We start from the raw sequence: 18,168 nt of genomic DNA, 5'->3' as shown, positions 1-18,168 counted from the left end.
GCCTTCTTCCAGTGCTCTTTTATTTTCATTCAGTTGTGGCACATCTATTTCAATGCTGTCTTCTGTATCCCTCTCTATCTGACTAGGTCCAGGTGTTTTTTCTATTTCTTCTGCCTGGTTACTAATCTGGCCTTGCTCAGGTATCTGCTGAATTTGACTTTGATTTGATTCACCTTCTTCTTCCTGAAAACATTTTTCTTCCCCTATCTGGTCCTGCTCAAGCTCTTCGAACCCTTGATTTTCTTCTGCCTGAGCTCTCGCCCTATTATCTATCTGTCCCTCCTCAGACTCAAGAGTTCTTGGTGGAGTGTCATTTGTCTGAGTATTCTGATCTTTCCTTATCTGTTCCTCCACAGAATTACTACTGGCTTGTATTTCTGTAGTCTGAGTACATTCTTCTAGACCTATCTCGTCCTCACTATCACTCTGATTATCTAGATAAGTCTGACTTCTGGTTCTCATGTATTCTGCAGGTATCTCAACTACTGAAATCCAATCATCTTGACTAGTGCTTGGTTGTTCCTCTTCAGCTACTTCAGGATCGATATCGTGAGGCCCCTCAGCTGCACAACCTTCAGCTTCAGTTTCATCAGGTTCAGTCACTCTTTTTGTGTGGCTGGCATGGATCCACTTTACAGCTGTGGTGGTAACCAGCATTACTTGTCGTGGTTTTCCCCACCTCAGTGCAAGGCAAGATTTTAAAGTATGTTTCTTTAGCACTACCCAGTCACCTGGGTTCAGGTCATGTGCTGGAGTTGCTTGTCTGGTGACAGCATCTTCCCCAACCTGGTGAGAGATAGAATGCATTTGGTCAGCCAGTTCTTTGCAGTACTCCAGTACTAAATCATCAGATATATTTATTAGCTTGTGTCCTGGCACCCAAGCTTGTCTCAGTGCTCTCCCCATTAGTATTTCGTGAGGACGCAGGCCTGTGTTCCGGTCTGGCATACTTCTGAGTCCCATCAGAACAAGAGGTAAAGCATCTTGCCACTCTAATCGGGTAGATTCATACATCTTTCCCAATCTCGACTTGATTGTGCCATTCAGTTGTTCTACCACTCCAGAAGCCTCTGGGCAGTATGCACAGTGCAGCTTTTGTTTAACATTGAATGCTTCACAGATTAGGCCAAATATTTCATTATTAAAATGGCAACCTCGGTCTGACTCAATCGTTACTGGAAAACCGAAACGTGGTATGAGTTCTCTGAGTAGGAGTTTGGCTACAGTGATACTATCATTCCTACGTGTGGGGTAAGCTTCCACCCATTTTGAAAATAGGTAGACAATGACAAGAATGTATTTTAGTCCTCGACAAGGGGGTAACTGAATTAAATCAATCTGCAACCGTATGAAGGGACCCTCTGCCTTCCCAATCTTTCCTGGTAACACTACAGTTTTCTTTCCAGGATTCATTTGTTGACAAATTAAACACCTCTGGCAAAGTGCTTCTGCTATGTTCCTGAATTTCGCATTGAACAACGACTGTCTGAACAGATGTATCATGGCATCTCTTCCCAAATGGGAATCTCCGTGGAGCATCCTAGCCATAGGCGCAAGCAAACAGGTTGGGAAACACAGGCCTTACATCAAGGTAAACAATAACACCATCTTCAACCCTTCTTTGACAACCTATCTTCTTCCACTCTTCCTTTTCTTTTGGTTCTGCTTCATTTTGCAAGTCTCTCACTTCTTCCGACGTTCTCACACCTTCAAACATCATAAGTTGGCAGCTGTTTCTGCCCACTCCAATTTTCTTATTTACAGCCATTTTAAATTTTGCGCAATGTTGGGCTAACTGGTCAGCATATAGGTTACCAGCTGTCACTTTATTATTTCCAGATTTGTGAGCAGCACACTTGACCACAGCCACTTCTTTTGGTAATTGGATTGCTTCAAGTAAATCTTTTACATAATGACTATTTTTGCATCCATAATTGGCCATAGTCGTGCACAACCCCGTAACCATACTGGCTATCAGTGTATATGGTTACTTTCCAATTTTTCCCAAATTTGCAGGCTTTTGTAAATGCAACCAATTTGGCTACTTGTGCAGACTTGACTCCAGGTAAATAGGATGCTTCAATTGGACCCCCCAACGTGCACACTGCATAGGCAGGACTCAAACCTCCTTCCTCATGTCTCATACATGAGCCATCTACAAATAGCTCATATTCAGAATCAATTAATGGCTCTTCTGTTATGTCAGGACGTGGTTTTGTACTGTATTCAGTTCAGTCAATACAATCATGTTCGACTTCTCCCTTCACTTCTGCAAAGTGTGAATTAGGTAGCAGTGTTGCTGGGTTCAGAATATTACACCTAGCAAAGGTTACATGTCCTGCACCTACAAGGATTCACTCACACTTAGTCAGCCGACTAGGAGTGAGATACTGAGTCTTGGTCCTTCTTAAGAAAATCACAACTGCATGTGGAACATACACTGTCACTGGATGTCCCATAATAATGGACTCACTTTGCTCAAGGCTCATGCAGGTTGCAGCTACTGCTTTCAGGCATCCAGGCAATGCAGGGGCCACTGGGTCTAGTGCGGAAGAAAAATATGCCACAGGACGTCTCATCAGAACGTGAGTTTGGGTCAAGACTGAAAGTGCACAATTATCTCATGTATCACAGAATAGTGCAAAATCTTTTGAATAGTCAGGCATCCCTAATGCTGGAGCTGTACACAGACATTCTCGTAATTTCAAAAAAGCAGTCATGCTTTAATCATCCCATTCCACCGAGACTTTTGCTCTTTTCTTTGTCATTTGTATCAACGGTTTTGCTAGGACTGCAAATCCCACAATCCTTTGCCTGCAGTAACCTACAACTCCAAGAAACATTCTGATTTCTTTTTGAATTTGTGGTAAATTCATGTGTTTGATTATTCTGGTTCTTTCTAAGGTAACCCTTCTGACATCTCTTTCTATCTGGTGCCCCAGATTTTTCACTGATGTGGTACAAAATTGTAATTTCTCAGGTGACACTTTATGTCCTCCTTCACCTAAATCATTCAGTAAAGCAATTGTATCAACAACACAGTAATTTCGAGTTTTAGACGCCACCAATAGGTCGTCTATATACTAGACCAGGACTAACTGTCTGGGCAGCACCAAAGACTCAAGGCACTTTTTCAAAATCTGATTAAAAATCGATGGACTTTCTGTATACCCCTAAGGAACGCAGTTCCAGACGTATACATGACTGTCGAATTCAAAAGAAAAAAGAAATTTGCTATCTGGGTGCAATGGAATCAAGAAAAATGTGTGACACAAATCTATCACGGTGAACCAACCAGCCTCCCATAGTATCTGATACAGAATTACTGCAGGATTTGGCACAACTGGACAGCATGAGACAACAATCTTATTAATTTTGCAGAGGTCTTGTACGACCCTATACTTTCCACTCGGTTTCTTTATTCCAATTATGGGCGAATTACATGGACTGCTTATTATTTCTTATAAAATGCCTGCTTCAATCAAACGCTTTATTTCTGTTGCAACACCTGCTTTTATTTCTGGACTCATTTTCTACTGTCGAGTATTTGGGTAAACTGTACCTTCTTTTACTTTTACTTTTATTGGATCGACATTTGCCATTAATCCTACATCTTTTCCGGTAAAATCCCATACATTAGGATTTACAGTCTGTTGTAATTCTTCTGGTAAATCTTCTATAGTTAACTTTTTATTTTGAGTTTCCTGTTTTGCTAACATTAATTTATAAACTCCGTCTTCATCTGGGGTTTGAATTTCAACACTACTTGTGGTGCAAAATATGGTGCAATTCATTTTGCACAACAAATCTCTACCTAACAGGTTTACTGGACTTTAATAACACACAACAAATCTATGTATTTCCTTGAAGTTGCCTATTCTAACTTCCCTTGGTTCTGTAACTGGGGTACTAATTTGTTTATTAGAAACGCCCACTACTTGGATCGCTTCTCCCGAGAAGGGTAGGTTTGGAACGTCTGCTGTTCTCATAGTAGAACAGGTAGCACCAGTGTCCAATAGAAAGATGACATCATTTCCTTCAACCTTTCCTTCAATGTATGGACCTGACTGATCTATCAGCAAGGAGGCACCAAGTACTCACTCCTCGTCCTCCCCTCTCAGGCACCGTCAGTATGTATCCTCATTAAAAAACGTATCACTCAAAAGAAATTGTGATGTCGCTGTATCTCTCCTCTCACTTTCCTCCCAATTTGTGGTATCCACACTCTGATGTGCTTTGCTGCTAAAATTTGGCATAGGAGCAAGGGGTAACTGGTTTTGTATCACCTGCTGCTGTTGTTTCCGTGGCACCTCATTCTGCGTCTGTGAATTTAAATCATTATTTTGCATGTTACCATTTTGCACAGCCTTACACTCGTTCTTCCAGTGCCCCAACTTGCCACACCTGTGACAGGGAAATTTCTTTTTGGCTTCTTCTCTATTACATTTACCCCTTGGCTTACTCCCATTTCCATCACCCTGAGTCTGGTTATTAGTTATTTGGATTAACTGAAGTTCCTGTTGCTCTGCTAATTTCACTTGTGCCCATATTACTTTTTCTTTTAATTCTTTTAGTTTATTGTCGAGTTCATCTTCACAGTATTTAGCATATTTTAGAATTTCATCAATTGGCTTGGCCTGCCAGCAAATTTTGCGGTCTTTAATCTATTGCAAAATTTCTGGTCTTAATCCTGACACTAACCTATAGATGAAATGCGTCATGTCTTTCATATCGATATTATCTAAACCACGATACTGTTTAAATACTTGTAATAGACGTTCATAATATGCATGCACAGATTCATCTTTCTTCTGAGTGGTTCTATCTATCCTAGTTCAATCTGTTTCTTTTGCAGGCACCTTTCCTTTGAGGTAGAGTATTACCTGGTTGTACTTCTTCATCACTTCATCAGAAGGGGCCCCTGTCTTCGGATCTCTAGGATACTCATCACTAGGCCAATCAATAGTAATTTTACATTCTGTCCACAAATCTACAGGAACAACAATGTCAAATAATCCATCTACATCTTTCAAAAGACATTTGGAAACCTTCACAAATCTCTCAACTTGTCTGTACCACTCTACAGGTTTCTCCCAAAGTTTTGGGAAGTCATTTGTAAGTGACAAAATATCCTGTCGGACCATTGGACATGTACATAAGCTCCACCTGGTACCTCTCTCATGGGACATAACCTTTCCACTTTGTCTGCATCTTTTAGCACATATTCTGGTGCACCTTGTTTGGATCGGGCCTCTTCTTTTTTCTTTGCCCACCTAGTTTTCCATTTATCTATGTCACCCCATTTCTGCAGAAATGTCATAAGCTCCCTGATCTGGACTTTTCTACCTGACACATTCATATTTTCCAAATCTTTGTCAGAAAATTCAGCTCGATATGGTTTCTGTAACACTTTAGATTTGCCAATGTCAATTCCCATGTTAGCTGCCATGTCCATTAACTTTTCATGAAACACTCTTGTATTTCTAGTAATACTTTTGCATATGAATAATAATTCATCTTCACTGAATGTATTTAATCTGTCCATTCCCACATTTCCAGCCATCATTTCTTCTAATTCGACTCTTAATTTAAATATATCCAATATCTTTGGCTGTGACTTTGGCTTCTCTATCTCTCGTGTCCATCTCTCTATTTCTTCTGCGGTTACTACTGTGGCATTTCTTGTACCTGAGGATGTCTCTATTTGTACTTCTCTTGAATTTGAAGGAGTGGTTTTTCTGACTGAGTCACCCACTGGTTCTCTTATAGGCAAATCCATCAGAGAAATCACTGACTCACATTCACTTGCTTGATCAACAACTATTAAGGGTTCTTAACTTGGCTGAACTACAGGTGTAGTCAGAACTGGAGTTTTAGGACTAGCTTGCTTATCTCCGTACAAAGGGACAACTGGGTCAATAGTTACCGGAATTGTTAGGGCTTCAGGACTTGTATTTAGTTGGTAAATTTTCGGAATCAACTCACTTCTTTGTTTATTCGATGCTTCTCTTTCCCTGTCTTGCAGTACTTTTTCTAATGAAGTCTCCTGTACCACTTGCGGAATCAGAGGTGGTTTCAGAAACGGAGCATTTGGATTAATGGTGCTTGGTTCCTCATTATAAGGTGGTGAATTTTTCAATAACAAATCCTCCAAATAATCATCATCTGACTCACCACTAGTCATTAAATGTTTCGTTTTCTCAGTCATTTTACTTTCAGTGGATTCTTCTAAAGTTAATACAGGATACAACCCTTCCACTAAAATAGATTATCTCCATTGTTTCATTAATTTATCTCTTGTATCTTTTGGAATTTGGGGATAAAACCTACTCCAATTTCCAATACTTCTGGTTCTATCTCGCTCTGAAGCCTCAGTTTCCCATTCCTCCAATGCCTCATACTGCGTTATTCTAGGTCTGGGATCAAATTCATTCATGCGAGTTCTTAAATTGTACAAAACTCTGCCATTAAATGTACCATTCTCTGGTAATGCTAAAACACATGCATCTTTTGTGTACTCCATCCAATTTTCTAACCACACACAAGTATGATAGCCCCTTTCCACCATCATGTATGATGCGGGTGTATTTGGTGGTGGAATAATAATCCCTTCTCTTGTTTTAATTGCTTTATCTTTCTTGAAATATTTTTGAACTTTTTAATGAATGGCATCTTCCTCTTTCCTCCATACATGATAAAAGGTCTTCCTTGTATATGCTGTTCTTGTGCAAACCCTAAACATCTCCTATCAGGTCTATTTCCTTCAAGCTGACCTATATGCCACATATTTTTTAAACGCAAATCTTATGGATATTCTCAATTTGTTTACAAATTCCTCCCAATACCAGCGCATCTTTTTTTTTCAGTGACCAATCAAATTTTAAAATTCAAATAAATTTAACCAATGGTTGCGCGGCTTTTCTCATGAGACTAGTTCTCACGCTCCTTTACTCACCCCTCCTTTACAATTATTACCTCAGCTACACACCCATTGTCTTGACCAATACCAGTGCAGCTCTGAGTGATGTCAGCGTAGCTCCGCAACTGACTCCCTCTTTTGCAAGGTAATACGAACTTAATTTCTTTCACTTTTAATGCAGATTTTATTATTTACCAATGTAAAAATATTTGCCACTGTACCTGAGTGATTAAATCAAAGGAAAGATAGATTTCACTCACTACGAGTAAATCCCTTCCGCTTACTCTTCATATACTACAAGTAGATTCCTTCCGTCTACCCTTCACGCAAGCATTAGAGAACCTGTTACTTCTTCAGACTTATCCCTTATGGGATATACTAAGTCCAAAGTTTCACTAGCGAACCCCTTTGCTATCAATCAAGCTCAGATGAATCTGCTACTCCTTTCGTGTGACCCTTTCTAGGTGATATCACACAAAAAGTTTTGCTAGCGAACTCTTTGCTATCATTTATTCACATATTCATACAGAAAATCCCTAAATAGTGCTTCCGGTTTTACCTAACCATGCACTTATTTCCTACAGGTAAGTGACCTCACTGCAGTGTGGCTTCCATTTACCACCCGCTATTCTGCCCCCCCGGGGATTCCAAATAAAACATATAACAGGTACGAACAATTTTTGGTTAATACATAAATCAATACAATCAATAATACGATTTCAAATATGCAAAAATATTTTTCAATAACCAGCTAACTATAACTAACCACCTATCTTAACTAAACCCTAACCATCCTCTTCTACCAAAAGAAATACTGATAGAGCGCGCAGGTCACCCGACTCAGATTACCATACTCACCTGGGCCCATAAACAACATATGATGAGATTTTAATCAGGTAACCTGTGCACTTACTCTAATCAGTGATTTATAATTTTCATTTACGACCTATACCATTGACTTACCAAGCCTTGATCATCGGTACCTAGAGTCCTAAGGGATCAAAGGTGTTAGAATAATAGGTAGAAAAAGAACATTTGCACTCATAAAACTAAACCACAACTCGGGTAATGTTTAAACTCTTTATCTAAATCTTTAAATTGTCATAATCCAAATATTGAATAATAGAAAATTCTCGATTAGGAAAATAATGATTAGAATAAAATAATGCAGAGTTCTTGTGGTGTGAAGAACTAACCCTGGCCAGTGGTCAGTTTAGATGACAGAACCCCAACAGTGCAGGTACCATAAAGGCAGGCAGGTGCAGATCGGAATCAGGACAGGTAAAGCCAAATTGGATCAGGACAGGACCACCAAGGGCTAAGACCAGCACCCTCAGTTAAAGTTGCAACGCCTGCGTTACTCCCTCTCTGCAGCTAACAGCCAAAACCCGGTAAAATTTATCGATTTCTCCGACAAAGTGCTTCACCAGCACTTCAGCTCACAAACCTCGATCTGGGTTTCCCACCTTCTGACAGAGGGCTCAGTCAGCACCTCTGCTCTTTTAGTGCAAGCAGATTATCGTTAGTAGAAACACATATGCAAGCTTCTTCTAGATCCCCAATGATTTTGTGAAATGCAATATTAATAAAACAAACATGTTGATGCGCGCATTAATGTTACGTCCAGAGGACTGAATTCAAGCAAGTCGCATTACGTGCGAATCCTTGCTCCATCATTAGTTTCTAATAGTGTTTCACAGTCCTGGTGTGGTCTTTTGTTTTGTTGATGACATTAGTTTGGGTGTTTTCTCTATCCTAATTTGGGTGAGGAAAGCACAGCTTGGATATCAAATGTGCTAACCTCACTACAATTTCTACAAAGTTTCCGAAACTGTCTGTATGATAGATTGTCTCGCAATGACTTAGGATGGAGGCTATTTCATTGGAGGAGACTTTTACAATCCGTAGGTTTTAAAAAACTTTCAATGAATAGTTGGCCCTACCTAATTATGGTCTTTAGGTCTAAAAAGAAAACCTTATTGGAGAAAGAGGAAGTAAATTGTAAAAACGGATTTTGCTCTTTAACCTACTGTATGAAACAGGCAGCAGAGTTTTCTGCTTTTCCAGATGATAGAAATATCATCCATAAATGGTTGCCACAACGATATATAGATATTTTGTAAGTTCTTTTTCCCTGATATGAAGCGGTTGAGCAAACAATTGTGTGCCTACAGGCAAGCCAAGTTGGGAGTAAACTTTATGCCCACCTAGTTGTCTTGCACTTGGTGATATAGGGTCTGATGGAATTAAAAAAGAAAATTTTAAGGGCCAAGGTTGCCCATTCCATGACTACATGAATGGGAGTGATGTAGTTCTACCTTCATGTCTAGCTCATTTGGTCAGGTAGGATGTGTGATAGACTGCACTAACCCCTCTCTCCTTGTGTTTATTTGTTGTACTAAACCCCCTCTCCTTTCGTTTGTTTGGTCCATTGAAAACAATACACAACATTGCCATTGTAAATCAGACTTTTACAATGTGGGGTCAAACTTACAAAATTATTTGTTATGGTGTGTTTTTAATGGGACTGTTAGGTGAAGGTTACATGAAGCATGACTGCTGCATTGTGTTTGGTGGTAAGGTACCACCATTTTCTCTACTGAAATGTATTGGAGTGAATGCCTTTGCTAAGGGCCACAAAAAGGAGCATATAAATAGGCTGATAACTGATTTGAGCCAAATTTAAAATGTGTATTAGTGGCTCTGCACTACGTTTTTGGGAATTGTGGTGAATCCTAAGGAGGCTGTACTATGTGAAAAATGCTGATCTTCTGCTGTGCTGTAATGAATCATCTTTGAGGAAAAACAGTTTTCTCTCTTCATTCTTTTTCAGGTAAAATATGAGTAGTGCTTTAGAAAATAAAAATTAGGTCACAGTTCCTATAAATTCAGAAATATCTTATGCATGTGAGAAAACATTCTGGTGGCATGCTATGTAAAACGTTCTTCCAACAAAAGCAGCAGTTGATCCTCCAGTTTTCTACTGTAACTTCAGCAACAAGTTCTAATGAACAACTAGAGCACTAACATTCCATACTCATGACAAAAGTGAGACATAACCGAGCATCATGTTGTTGGAATAGCAGCTGCAGATTTTAAAACAAGCATTTACAATGCAATGGTTTTGCCTTTGTTAAAGTTAGAGCTATTGGCATTGCTCTTGACATTTTTTTTATTTATGTTTTTTTAACATAAATAAATGGCATTGTCATTTACAATAGCAGGGCAGGGCAGAGGGAAGGGGGGCGAGGAGAGACGAAGGAGAGCTGCGGGCTCTTGTTGTAATGCTTGCATGGATGAGTTGGTGGATGCATGCATGGGTGCATGCATGAATGGGCGTATGGATGGGTGTATAGATAGATGCATGGATGGGTGGATGGATAGATGCATATATACAGCCAATCCCTCAACAATTTATGCAATCCACCAACCCATCCAACCAACAACCCATCCATGCATCCACCCATACATCCATGCATCATGCATACATCCATTCATCATGTATCCATCCACCCACCGTGTCTCACTCCGAAATGAAAGGGCCAAATTATGTTGCAGGGTTGGGTAAATTATGCAGCATGAAAAGCTAAAATATGCGGTATAATGCGGCACATTTCATAATGATGTTAGTTCATCATTTCATCATTTTAAAACTTGTTAACAGTGTATGGGCATTGGTTACACCTCATAAGTATCAGTTTAACACCCAAATAGAGCGCTAAGCAACAGAAAGGTGATAAGTCCACCTTTGCATAGGGCGTGCCACTACGCAGCAACACGTGTTGATGCACTTTTAGCAACTTTTGACCCGTCTGAGCTAGAAACACATGTTTGGGGGTTAAAATCTGCAGATTATGCAGCAGATGATGGATTGTGTGGCAAATGCTGCAAACCTATAATTATGCGAAAACATCTGCAGACGCACAATCACACAGTTCCAGTGGCCCTGCCTAAGACCTGAGTTCACAGTAACAAGCAGCCTCTGCTCTTTTGCCTCAGCAGGGCACCTGCTTCCACACGTAGGAAACTTCATGTTGACTGAAAAGCAGGTCCTTCTCGAAGCTTCCTCTTTCCTAGTGATTAGGACTAATCTGCTGCCTAACGTTTCACGTGCAGTAGTAGCATCCCCAGGCACCAAAAAGTCATCCCTCTACCCACATACACAGGCTCGCGCGCACAGCTGTATGTGCATAACTTTTCAGAAATCAGTACTTCACTCCACCAGGCGCATGTTTCCAGGTGCACCACTGGGGAATGAATAGGACCTTTGTCGACATTCATTCCACACAATACACTGCGTGTGATGAGGGGATGCGTGTGTGTGCGTGTGATGAGGGTATGCGTGTGTGTGCGTGTGATGAGTGTATGTGCGTGTGATGAGTGGATGTCCACAGGCCCTGTCCATACGCGCACGCTGGACCTTCTAGGGATTCAGTTGCACGTGAGATGCCAAAAAGTGGATGGGACATATCCTAATGGGTTTGACATCTAATGTAAGGGGTCTGTGCAGCATCATGGGTGTGGGGGGGCCGGCACAAGGGAAGCAGCTGGAATCTGAAGTTCCTGCTGACACTTGGAAGCTGCCGGTTCAGCCACATCTGTTGGCATGTGAGGCTGAGAGATCTGGCAATGAGGCTGGCTCCGCTGCCTGCGGGTGGCCTGGCACCCCTCCTGCAAGTGACCCATCTTCATCCCACCCAGGCCAGGCCCACTGTCTTTATCAGGAGGCGCCTCGCGTGCGGCAACACTTAGCAAGAGAGGACATACACAGGCTCGCGCGCACAGCTGTATGTGCACGACTTTTCAGAAATCAGTACTTCACTCCACCAGGCGCATGTTTCCAGGTGCACCACTGGGGAATGAATATGACCTTTGTCGACATTCATTCCACACAATACACTGCGTGTGATGAGGGGATGCGTGTGTGTGCGTGTGATGAGGGGATGCGTGTGTGTGCGTGTGATGAGTGTATGCGTGTGTGTGCGTGTGATGAGTGGATGTCCACACGCCCTGTCCATACGCGCACGCTGGACCTTCTAGGGATTCAGTTGCACGTGAGATGCCAAAAAGTCAATGGGACATATCCTAATGGGTTTGACATTGAATGTAATGGGTCTGTGCAGCATCATGGGTGTGGGTGGGCCGGCACGAGGGAAGCAGCTGGAATCTGAAGTTCCTGCTGACACTTGGAAGCTGCCGGTTCAGCCACATCTGTTGGCATGTGAGGCTGAGAGATCTGGCAATGAGGCTGGCTCCGCTGCCTGCGGGTGGCCTGGCACCCCTCCTGCAAGTGACCCATCTTCATCCCAGCCAGGCCAGGCCCACTGTCTTTATCAGGAGGCGCTTCACGTGCGGCAACACTTAGCAAGAGAGGAAACAACACACTGAACACACGTATGGAAACGAGAGACCGGAGGCAGCGGGCCCTGAACCACACCTCGAGCATCGTCCGAGCTCCAGCGGCATCGGCTGAAGGCAAATGAAGAGTGTCTGCATTATAGGGGAGAGGGGGGTCTGGGCTTCGGTTCAGCACCTGTGATTCTGGGCAAATCATTCAGCCCCCTCGCCTGCCAAAAATGAGCTTTGCAACCCGTGCTCGTGTAAAGCGCTCCGATACCTCCGGGCCCCGCTCACGCGCTATAAAACTGCACAAATAATCAAGAGGAGGTGGTGAGAGAGGAGGGCGTGTGTCGGACGCTTCTCTTGGTGATCATTGTACCAGCGAAATCTGTGTTTAAAATCGAGATTGAATCATCGAGTTGGGCTCACAGCTGAAGGTGCGTGTAAACTGACCCAGTTTTTAGACGAATTTGTTGAAGTAACAAATAAAGCACTGAGCGTGAGAGGCAGCGGGAGGGGGGCGGGAACGGGGCCGGAGACACGGAGAGCGGGAGGGGGGCGGCAACGGGGCCGGAGAGCGGGAGAGGGGGTGGGAAACGGCCAAAAAATAAAAGCAAGCACTCACCTGGAGTTCTTCCGGGTGCCGTCAATGCCGGAACAGATTCGGGGGCGTTCCCGAGGGCTTTTGGCTGACGTAGCATGACGTCGCCAAAAGCCAAAAATTCTCGGGAACGCCCCCGAATCTGGTCCGGCATTGACGGACAGGCCCGTCTTCCAATGGCTAACCTCCATTTATGGAGCTAGCCAATGAAAGACGGGGGCCGTTCCTGTCTCCCGTACTATTCTCATTAGGTTTTCGCCTGCGCGAAAAAGATGCGCAGAGCGCATCTTTCGCCAGGCAAAACCCAATTATTTAATGGAGTAGGCTGCAGTAAAATTTAACATGAGAGGGTTTAACTTTCTTCTCGAAATTAAAGTTAGTGGCCCAGAAATACTAACATTAGGGAACTATAAAAAAATAATTTCACAAATATCTTTCCAATACATGTGAGATAAAAATAAAGCTGTGGCATGCTTCGTAAACCACGTACTTCTAACATCAGCAAGACCGTGTCAGTTAATTACCCCCAGTTAGTTCTATTGAAAGTGTCACTACTGATTTTTAGTGAACAACAGTCCTTACATTCTATATTCATGACAAAGAGAGGCACACCTGAATAGCATGATGGAACTTGAGCTGTTGAAAGGAGAGCAGTTATAGGATATTATATATTTTCAACAAGCTGCTTACAAAATATGTGAGGGTGCATATGGGTATTTAATATTCATGAAATCATATGTTTATAGGGCTAACATAGTAAGAAAGATCCCCACTAGCATTCAGCATCCCCTTTCCACATCTTTTTCCTCAGATGATCCATCTTTGTTGCTCAATTCTTCCTTAAGTTTTAAAATAGTAATCGGATAGACAAACCATTTTTTATTTCTATCTATATTTTCTAAATGATATCATTCAAAGGTAATTCATTGTAGCATGCTTTAAAATTATTAACATTTTTGTTCCCTTTCCTGCCTTACTAGATCACAGGAAAAAATATAACAGTGAAAACAATCTGGGAGAACAGTTAAAACAATTTTCATGGATTGGAAGAACGTGTTTGTGGACTCATTTATTCAAAGAAATTGTAACAGCAGAGATGAGAACTATTAACATGTATATAATCAGACTACTACACACCGAAGTGAAGGATTCTAAGGGGCATATTAGCAAGCTAAAGTATCGCCGCTTTTTCTGCGAATTGTGCCGAGAAAGTGGCGATACTTCCAACGCCCTATTAACAAGGGCATGCTAACGCCTGCCATAAGCCCACTTTGCATGTCAGCGAGAAACATCGTTAATGACATGCAAAGTGGGCGTTCCCACATCCAACCACATGTAAAATGTGGTTGGAGGTGGGAACACCCTATTACCAAGGCAGGCGTTGGGAGAAGAAGACCTGCGATAAACTCGTTTATCGCAGGTCTCCCAAAGCCTGCTCTGACCAGGTGTTAAGGCATTGATAACATGGGGGTGTGGATCATAACGCTGAATCCACCCCCCCATATTATCAAGGCACACATTAGCGCGTGAAAACAACGTTTGTTTTCATGCGCTAATGTTCCATATCACCGACTTTCGCCGGATTTGATTTCGCCTACGTGTTGCGCATTGATAATTACGCGCTAACACGCGAAAAAATCCGGCGATAGCCGGCGATATGGAAATGTGCGATGTGCGTTATATAACGCACATCTAGATAATATGCCCCTAAATTTGTCTTACCCACCAGCATCACTGGCGGGTCAAGGCGGAAGTGCCAGTGCCAGCACCGCCATGCTGATTACGTCCTGCCTTTCCGCCTGCCATTTCACGGCGAGGAACTTTTCATTGACCCCGCCATGAAAAGTTCAGTGGAAAGGCAGGGAAGGGGGTGCAAACAGGGACCCCAGGCTTTTTAAACTCTTGAGCATTGTGGCTGGGGGTACATGTTGTGCCCCACAGGCCTGCACTGTCATATGTGCACTGTATGCCATGCACGACATGATTTATGGCAACAGTGTGCGCATGACAGTGCTGATGATGCAGTGTGGCAGCATTGCTTTCATTCTCCTTCTGTGAGCCAAAGCATGCTGTCACCAGCCTGGCTGTAAATTCCAAATGTGGCAGCGTTTTTCCAATCGCTGACACTGCGGCCTGGCGGTCTGACTGCCAAGATTGTAGTCAGGGTCTCACTCCTTTTTAGGTCTACCCTAGCGATTGGCAAGATCTATTGTTGTCGATTTAGCGACAAAGGGGGACAGGAGATGTGCACGCTCCCGGACTGACGATTTTTCCAGTCGGCTCCAGATCATCTCATACATAAGATGTTCACGCGCCTGGACAGGACATGAGCACGGGTATGCTATGCGGCAGTGGTTAATTTGTAAAATAATAATTCCCGGGGCTCTCATCAGGAAGCAGTTTCTACCAGCCCATTTCTCCTGTTAGAGCGGCCTAAAACAGATGCCATGAAACCCTACAAGTGGGGAGAGGATGCGGTATAATTGCTAGAGCTGCCGAGCTGGGGAACCAGGCTTTGTTTTTGTTTTTTTGTTTTTGTGGATGCATATCAGAAAGCACTCTGCATGTTCAGGTTAATTTTCGATCAAAACAACATGACTATACAGCATTAGGAAACTTCGATTACACCCTAAGAACGGTTTAATTTGTAAACAGGTTTCCAATGTACTCCAATTCACAACATCAACACTCGTTTTAAATATCAGTAACCGTTTCATGTATACAATAATGTGTTATATGTTCCTTGGGTTTCAATTTGAAGGCGTCTGTTACCAAACCCGTTTCGGGTGTCCATGTCTCGGAGAACAGGCGAAATTTCTGTGTGATTTCGAATTTCTCCAAGGAAGCTGTTTTGGCATCATATGATATTCGATTCGATTCAAAATCTTTATTCGGATTTCAACAAATCCATAAAAGCAGTACATTTAAAATATAGAATTAAAATTCATTTCAAGGGCTATATACTACAAAAGAGTGCGTACAGACACAGGTACAAAGATTCCATATAAAACCGATTATTAAAGTGCAAAATACTTTGACAACTGTAGTACAAATAAATCAAGGGCATTCCATGGTTTTACGTGTATAAGAGATAACTCTCAGAAAAGTACTTACACAAAATATCAATTCATCATTCTCTAATTTTAGGAGAATTAAATAGGATTGATTCAGGGAGAGTGGTCTGTGTTTTTTAAAATATGGGGCTAAAAACCATTTAATGTATTTCATATAAAATTTGCTATTAAAAAAGAAGTGTAGATCATTTTGCCTACTAACTCGCAAGGCGTATTGCCAGAGTTCATCATACTGTGGCCCAAAGGAAAGCAAAGTGAGAATTTTATGGTCCCTGCTCTCATGCAAAATAATAACGATCTTTCCCAATTAGTCATTGGCAATGTCAAGTATAATGGTATTTGTTGCCAAAATAGATCATTATTTACGTTATTCACATAGGACTCAAGAGTTTGTTTTCGCATTTCTTCTTCCAACCTCATTTTCTTATAAAGGGCATACAGTCCAGATTGTACTTCCTTTTTATCAGTGATCTTGATCTGGGAAGGATCATCAAAAAGGTGGCCTTTGCCTACACTGGTCAAGCTTTCCTGCGTTGCTCGGTGCCATGGAATACTCATCCCTTTGTCACAAACCAAGCACTCCTTCAGAATGTCCTGTGTTAGGGTAGCACAGTCATTGACCCAAATAGCCAGCCAGAACAAGGCGGGCCTTGCTGCGATGAAGTCAGTTATGTAGGACAAATTTAGTTCAGCATGGCAGATGTACACAGATGAGGAAATTGGGGCTCCCAGTAATTTCCTGCACAATCGATTTTCCTCTATTTGCAGACTGGGAGTTTTCACTACCCCCCAAATCTCGGCACCGTAGGTTGCTACCGGGGCACACTGCAATCTGTATATTTTTAAAATCGCTTTGGTTGCTCCAGTCCTCTTAGGCCGTTGGAGGGAAAGAATTGAATTTATGGCTTTTGAGAACTTGCCTGTGGCGTGGGTAAGATGCCCACTCCACAGGCCGTTCGCAGCAAAAACCATACCTAAATAGGGGAATGTTTTTGTTGAATGCAACTTGTCCTGTCCTACTGTGATAAAGTTAAGTTGTCTGGACCCCGGCCCGCAGGACATAATGAAGGATTTTTTTAAATTTACTTTAAGATCAAGATTCCCCATATAGTGTGCAAAGTTCTTAACTAGGGCACGTAGTGCATTTGGTGTTAATCCCATAAGCACCGCATCATCGGCGTACAGAAGTGCGGGTAACAGTCCCCCTTTAATTTTCGGGACATCAGTGTCGCCCTCTTCAGGGAGTCACTCAATCCATTTATATAAATAATGAACAACAGGGGTGCTAAAACGCACCCCTGCCTCACACCTCTTTCAACCTTAATTGCCCCAGAGATTGCGCCCTCCATGCCAATCCGTACCTGCGCTTTTGTGTCTGTATGTAAATAGGCCAAAAAGTGCACTAAGGGCTCATCAAGACCATAAGACAGAAGGGTCGACCACAGTTTGGACCTATTAATAAGTCAAATGCGGACGATAAGTCCATAAATGCTAGGTAAATAGGCGATGCCCTAGCTATGTTATATTTGCTAATTATGAGATTTAAATTCAGGCATTGTTCAGTAGTCCCGACTCTACTTCTGAAGCCCATTTGGCAACGGTCCAGCACCCCCATTTCCTCAGCCCAGTCATTCACTCGATTATACAGTACCCGGCCCAGGATTTTCAAGGTGTTGTCCAAGAGCGAGATGGGCCTATAATTTGCGGGGTCAGATCTTTCGCCCTTTTTGTAAATCGGGACTATTATGCTTGTAGACCAGGTATCAGGGATTGGCACCAGCGGGAGACTATTAAAAACATTTACAAGAATTGCAGCCTGATTCATGTACGGGCCGTTTTGCGTGTCCCTAATAGCGAATCATAGCGATTCGCTATTGAGGACACGCAAAACGGCATTCATGTAGGAATTGCTACTTAAATAGCGATTCCTACATGTTCTTTATTTGCGAGTAGCAATTTGCTACTCGCAAATACTCCCCATTCATTCCTATGGGCCAAGAGGCCCATTGGAATGAATGGGGATTTGCGAGTAGCAATTTGCTACTCGCAACTGAGATAGCGATTTTAAGGGTGACAGGGGTGTCCAAAGGACGCCCTGTAGCACCCCTAAAATGCACTTTTGGACAGGTGTTGCGCACACACATGTCCAAAGGACATGTGTGTGTGCTACATGCAACTTTGAAAAATGCTTTTAAAAGCATTTTTCGGAGTTTTTGCTATTTACCGACAGGTCT

Source organism: Lissotriton vulgaris, chromosome 3_1, assembly GCF_964263255.1.
Source record: "Lissotriton vulgaris chromosome 3_1, aLisVul1.2, whole genome shotgun sequence".
NCBI classification, from domain to species: domain Eukaryota; kingdom Metazoa; phylum Chordata; class Amphibia; order Caudata; family Salamandridae; genus Lissotriton; species Lissotriton vulgaris.
Note: the sequence above shows the minus strand (reverse complement) of the source record.